Source organism: Podarcis gaigeae (genome assembly GCF_964106915.1).
Source record: "Podarcis gaigeae genome assembly, chromosome: 3".
Lineage (NCBI taxonomy): Eukaryota > Metazoa > Chordata > Lepidosauria > Squamata > Lacertidae > Podarcis > Podarcis gaigeae.
Genome location: NC_139680.1, coordinates 41546737 through 41553723, shown reverse-complemented (window position 1 = coordinate 41553723; position 6987 = coordinate 41546737).

The following is a 6987-nucleotide window of genomic DNA, read 5'->3' as shown; positions in this document are numbered from 1 at the left end:
GCCTGTGAAGCTTGAAAAGCGGAACAGTGAGGAGAGAATCAGGAATAAAACTGGTTCCTGCAACTTTCCTCGAAAAGCAAGTCTTTACTGGATACCCATTCCCTGCCTTAACAGAAAGAGCCCTTTTATTCATGCAGGATCAAATCTGGAATCAACCTACAGTTTGGAAATGAAGGTGTGTCTACCTTCTCCCTCTCCATTCATCCATTCTAATTCTAACCAGAGTCTGGCTATGTTACATGACTTCCCCGCCCCCCGCCCCAGGCTCATGTGTTTTTCCTCACATGAGATCCCCGTCTTCATTTCTATTCTATTCTTCATCTTATATTGTATATACCCTGTGAATGACACTACAAGTGCTTGCATGAAAGTAACTGTGCAGTCACTGCCCACCCCCTCCGCCACCAGTGCACTTTCATGAGAACATCAGGCCAGAAATACATTGTTCTGGAAAAATACACTAACACTCACTGGAATATGTTTCCAGTTACTTCCAGTACTTTTATTGTACTTAAGGCCTGGAAGGATACATGTACTGTAACTTCATAGGACAATAGTAAGAACTCTGAAGGAAAATATTATGCTGGTGCCATTAGGAGGCAATTGGTTTGGACCAATTAATACCTTCACAAGCCTTTCTGAGGAGGAAAATAAATAGCTGAAAAGAGAACAGTAGCAAAACGGCAACATTAATTTTTAAATCGCTTTTCGTTTGCAAAATGTTTTACAACTGCCTTTGTTACCAGCTCTGGGTGGCTCAGGACTTTTTCGTCTCCATGACAACCACGAGGCTGTATCCATACCATCCACTGTCCCATTTTAAGCAGGGCATCCCAGAATTACAGAAGCCACCCTGGCTGTCCTGTTTTAGCTCCTGTGTTCCAGCCATGCCAGAGCACAGGATCAAAAGACACACAGTTTTTGGTCCTGCGCTCTGGCACAAGTCAGTTGGCTCCCACCAGAGCGCAGGTCCAAAAGATGTATGGTTTGGGTGCTGGCTCTCACCTTATGGTTGCACACCTTCCTCCTTCCAGAAGCAGCGATAGCATCTGGGAGGGGCACTCTAGGAGGCTGAAGCAGGCAAGGGCCCACAGCCAGGTGGGGCTCATTAGCTCTTGGGAGGAGGTATGTGGTTCCTCAACTGAAGAAGGCTCAGAACAAGTGAGGGTCACCTGCCTCATCAAGCCCAGATGCTGCAATCAGCATGCAAAGTACAAAAGGGAAGCAGAGCTGAGGTGCTGTGTCTGTTCAACTGCCCATGTGGATGGGCCTTGGCTTGGTTACCCCTGGACCACTTGAATTAATGCTGGACTGCATTTCCTGATCTTTGGATTTTAGACTTTGCTTGTGTGGTTTGACTCCCAGACTTTGGACATCCAGGTAGGCCAGGGGTTCAGGACACTGAGGGAGAAGGGGTGGGTGGGGCGTGAGGGAGAGTAGTGGGGATTATGTTAGGTCATGTCCTAACCTATGTAAGATTGCCCTGTTACAGAAGAATCCATAACTTTTTTGTTGTTTCTGTCTTTGTGTTCAATCTGACTTATTCTATTAAGTTTAGGTGTATAACCCTATTATTAATTTGCCCTCTCACCCTCCCCCCCCCCCCCGTAGTCATATTTTGCAGAAGCAATAATAACGAATTCCCAGCTTTTGGCAGCAAAATCTCTCTGATTAACCTTGCAGAATCCATTTATCAAGAATATTAAGTATTTTATAGTTGTTGATGAGCATGAATGAGATACTTGGAAAATCATATGCACCTCACTTCTATATTAGCAGGCCCCTCAGAAAGAACCATTACTTAAATTCTTCATATCTAAACAAGATAAACCCAGACTCTCATAAATGAGACTGGCTCTATTTGTTTTAATGACTTATTGGAGTCTGGGAAGATTTGCTGAGCCAAGTCTGAAGCTTGATAATATTCCACTATGCAAAAAATTCACCATCGGACACATCATTATTTTCCACATAAAAGAGGAATTACCTCATGTTTTCATAGCATTGACAGAATGATTAGATTTTAGCACTACAGGCATACCTATGGTTTCAAAATTGATGCTGCTTCTTTCGGTGTGGAAAGACATTATTTTACAGTTCTTTAATTTGGTCCCACTTATCTATTTGTGGAGCATTTACTCCTAATGCTGGTGATGGGTATGAAATACAGGCCTACAATAACTGTTAAGAAGGGAGTCGTTTTCATTAGAAGATAAATTACTCTGCAGACCTGCCTCTTTGGATCAGTGGGATGATCCCTGTATCCTGGCTAGTCTGCTCCTTGCTGTTTGATAAGGCGTTCATAGGTGCTGAAGAAAAATGCCAAGCAAGGTCAAATTACCACTCCTAGGATGACTCCCAGGTTTGGACAGAAGACGGATATCATGGAATGAGAAAGACAGTGGAATAGTTAAGACTAGTGACTGACAGATACTTGGCAGCAAAGGACAAATGCTTAATGTCTTGAATCTTAAATACCAGATATCTTGTGGGAATAAATGCTGCCTCGAGATGAGTGATGTCATCTATGTGAATACGCGCTCACAGAAACAGCAGGAGTCTGAACTAATTTGTGCCAACTTTTTGTAGTTTAGGCAGTTTCAAAAATGAAATAATTGCCATTTTTGACAGTGTCAAATGAAAACAAGTATTTCTATCGATGACAATGCCAAATGGCAACACCTATGGAAACTGGATGTGACATTTCTTTGAAAGACATGATATATTTCATGGGCCTCAACCCAGAACTGGGATTTGTCACTTTGACCAAACAAGCACCTGAGCTAACCGAAAAAAAGTTCCAGAGGAAGAAAAAAAGCATCTAAGTTTTATCTTATGAACTCTGGATATAATAAGACAGATATGCATATATACCACCCAGGCAACATAGAATTGCATCAACATAATTAGTCTGTTGTAACAGTCAATCCTCAAGAGAAAATCTGTTGATCATTCAGTTCTACATTGCAAACTTGCAATTTCCCACTGTCCTTGAGTACTATTTGCCATTGATTATTACAGTGGTACCTCGCATTAAGTACTTAATTTGTTCCGGAGGTCCGTTCTTAACCTGAAACTGTTCTTAACCTGAAGCACCACTTTAGCTAATGAGGCCTTCTGCTGCTGCCACGCTGCCGGAGCACAATTTCTGTTCTCATCCTGAAGCAAAGTTCTTAACCTGAAGCACTATTTCTGCGTTAGCGGAGTCTGTAACCTGAAGCGTATGTAACCTAAAGCGTATGTAACCCGAAGTACCACTTTATTATTAAATCAGTAGTAAGACTCCTTTAGAACTAGAGAATATGCATCAGCCAAAAGTAGTTTTCTAATACACTGGAAAGTATTCACTTGAGGACAGAAAATGGGTGGGGGTGGCATTTTCAAATTTGTCCTAAACACTTAAGATTGACCTAAACATTTTACAGGCTTTTGGAACTCTGTACTTACCTTTACAAATTTTGAGGAGCCTCAAAATGAGCTGCATGCTCTGAATGGTTCTTTGTAGGTCTGTGCTGTGATCACTCCCTAATATACTTATCACGCTGTCATGAAAGATTGTTACACCAGAGGCAAGTTGGGAGATCAATCATTGTAGCAAATAGGCATGGCGGGATATGTCAGTTTTGGTTCTCTGTTTATCATTTTTTCCAATATTAAATTTATTATTCACATTTTCCAGCAATCGGCGGATTTTATTAAAATAATTTTAGTATGAATTTCTCCCGATACAATTTATTTGCAGCATTAACTAGGGTACACATTTTATCAAACATTTTGCCCCACAATATTTGTATGAATTTTCATCAACATATTGCTTATGCACAATCTCCTACTATATGCATTTTTGTAAAAATTATTTGGCTGGGCAACTGCATCACAAATTTGAGGAAGCACCAATTTCAAAAGACAGCTATGTTTCAGTTCACAAATTGTTTTAGAAAGTGCAGATTTGACAGATTTGGCTTCAAATGAGATCTGAAGCGAATTTCTTCCTCATCCCTCGTGGCAAGGAAAAAGGAGGTTGTCCTTTAACAAAATCAGAGCAATGTTTCCAATATGGCTGTTATTTCTTTATATAACCATGACTGAGAGAATGAACCTTAGCCATCAACCTCCCCCACTACCATTCAAACTTTAAAAATATATGTACTAAAAGAAAAGGGGGCTAGGTTTTTAAGGTTTTCAAACACAAAAAGTCAGAGGGAAGCCTTCCATAATTTGTCTTGCATATACAGTACTCCAGAGTAGCAATTAAACTGTTCAGCTTTTAAACATCTTTTTTGTTGTATTGATTGGGGGAAGTAATAGGTTACAATTAACAAAGTATCCTCTTCCTTTCTCCGTAGGTATAGTATTTCTGTGTGAGCAGAGAAATGTTTGTGACATGGAGGGATATTGGTTTGCCCACCTGTAACTCTTCGTAAAGGCAGTGTTGTTAGCAGGGGTGGATAAATTTGTCAGCTTAGATTTGTGTGTTCAGACCCAGAAACCTCCCCCCTAAATAAATTCACACTTGACTCAAAATTTTGGTTTGGTTTTTGGCAGAATTTAGGCCACAACTTTATTGATTACAGCAAGTGAATGGTTACACAGGCTCTGGTTCGACTAGCTCCCTGCCATGCAGGTAGAGCTGACCCATGGCACCAACATAGGTCAGCCAAGGGTGAACACCTGGATAAGCGGAAAGCCAGGAACAGGCTAACTCCACCACCCAAATGCCCCCCTGGACTCAGGCAAAGGCACAACCCCTTCTCAGGGGTTGACCAAACCATTGAGTCCCTGGATTCCTTTAACGGAATACCCTTCACATAGGGATGCCGAGAGCGTTCTCCCATCCCTATCACCTGAACCAGAGCCTATATGCAACCTTACAAGTTGTGATGATTTGCTACGCAGCAGGCGAAACCCAAATGGCAACAGCCAATCAGCCAAGTGGGGAAATTCCTGCTGTGCCCCTGTCCCAACGACAGACGACACACGATGGCATAGCAAGGTCAAGTGCAACAATCCCTAAAAGTAGGGAGAGGTGAGCAGGTGTTCCGAATGCATGCGCCAAAAGAGGAAGCTCTGGGTCACGTGCAGGGGCATAAATAGGTCCCTCAAACCGTTTGGACTGCGTCCCATTGGCCAGACTACACCCAGCTTCGAGGGATCTACCAATCGGGTGTTGTGGCTAACCAATTATACCCACCCACAACACAGGGTATCGGTTTTCCAGGTCTCACCGAAATACGTGCCCTCTTTAAGGGAGGACCCGATTTCTCTAAATTTCTCGTTACTGTATTCCAGTCAAAGTTTAATTCTCCATATTACCACATCAGTTTGAATTTTCTTTTTAAAGGGCCTCATGAGCATTTTAGTGCAAATTTCTTCTAATATTCACACACTTGTATTGCAAGTTTTCCTAATTTACACCTTTTAGAAAAGCAATTTCTCCTAATTTTGGCAGCCAACTGCTCATGGGAGGCAGCACCAGCAGATGGCAGAGAGGAGAAGGAGGAAAAGGCAGAGCCTGAGATCACCTAGGAGAGATTCAGTTTGGGATATCTCAAGCCTAGGTAACCCAGCAAAACAACTGCCCCATATACAGCTCCCATCCATTCCAAGGGGACTTTCACACGTATTCTAGTGCTCTTCAAGTTCATATTCAAAATAAACTAACTTAAAAAAAAAAAAGCCCACACATATATAGCAAATCACCTGTATCCCTCCCCAGAGGCAAAGGGAACAGTTTTATGTGCTATTTAAATAATGGGGCCTTCTTAGTGTTGTTTATTTTCTTGGCTGTTTACAGGCTAGGCTCTGACATCCAGAATCCGTCTGCAAATAGCCATGTTGCAGTGCTGCTGCTGAATGGAATGTGGAGTGGGAGCAGCGTTACATAAATAAACGCAACCATCCTGGCAGCATTTCGAAATCTGCTTGAAACGGAGCACAGCCATGAGTGAAAGTAATTAAAGCCCATTTGCAAAGGTTGTTAGAGAAATGTGTAAACAGCATTTTAAACATTAGGTCAGGTCAGGGAGGGAGGGAGACTTATGGTGGGGTAGGCAACCCACACTTGCTTGCCAAAGCGTGGCAGTCCCAAAAGGGAGCAAACATTTGGAAAAAACAACACAAGCAGGTTTTATCAGTACAAATCATTTCCTAAGTGGCACATTTTGCTTGAAACTTGTGTGGGCTGAACTGAAAGGAAGAAGCATTGCAAATGAGCCTTAATTCAGAATGTCTGTCTGTCTATCACTCTCACACAAAATTCACTGGTAATGTTCATGATAGATGCATGTTTTTTTAAAAAATATTTAAATATTTTCTGAGGTCGCTATAACTATTTGTCTATGCAGAGATTGAATTAAATTTTTCCAATTCCAATTCAATGCTTGTGTTATTTTACGGAAAAACAAAGCGGTCAAAGAAATGCTAGTAAAAGGTAAAGGTACCCCTGCCCGTACAGGCCAGTCTTGCCAGACTATGGGGTTGTGCACCCATCTCACTCAAGAGGCCAGGGGCCAGCGCTGTCCGAAGACACTTCTGGGTCACATGGCCAGCGTGACATCGCTGCTCTGGCGAGCCAGAGCTGCACACGGAAACGCTGTTTACCTTCCCGCTAGAAAGCGGTCCCTATTTATCTACTTGCACCCGAGGGTGCTTTCGAACTGCTAGGTTGGCAGGCACTGGGACTGAGCAACGGGAGCGCACCCCACCGCGGGGATTCGAACCGCCGACCTTTTGATCGGCAAGCCCTAGGCGCTGAGGCTACCACCCGCGTCCCATTAAAGAAATGCTACCTCTACATAATTTGCAACACAATTTTGTCTGTAGTAGAATTCAGTGACTCAGTCGATTTGGAGTGTGTTCCTTAATGAGATTTTCAGTGTTCTACTGTTTGCAATGAGACAGGAATTAGCATTCCACACCCGTGCAGCGGGGTGAGCAGCCAGGTATGCTTGCCCCAGATTTTGGAGGGCTAAGCTGGGCAGGGGTTCC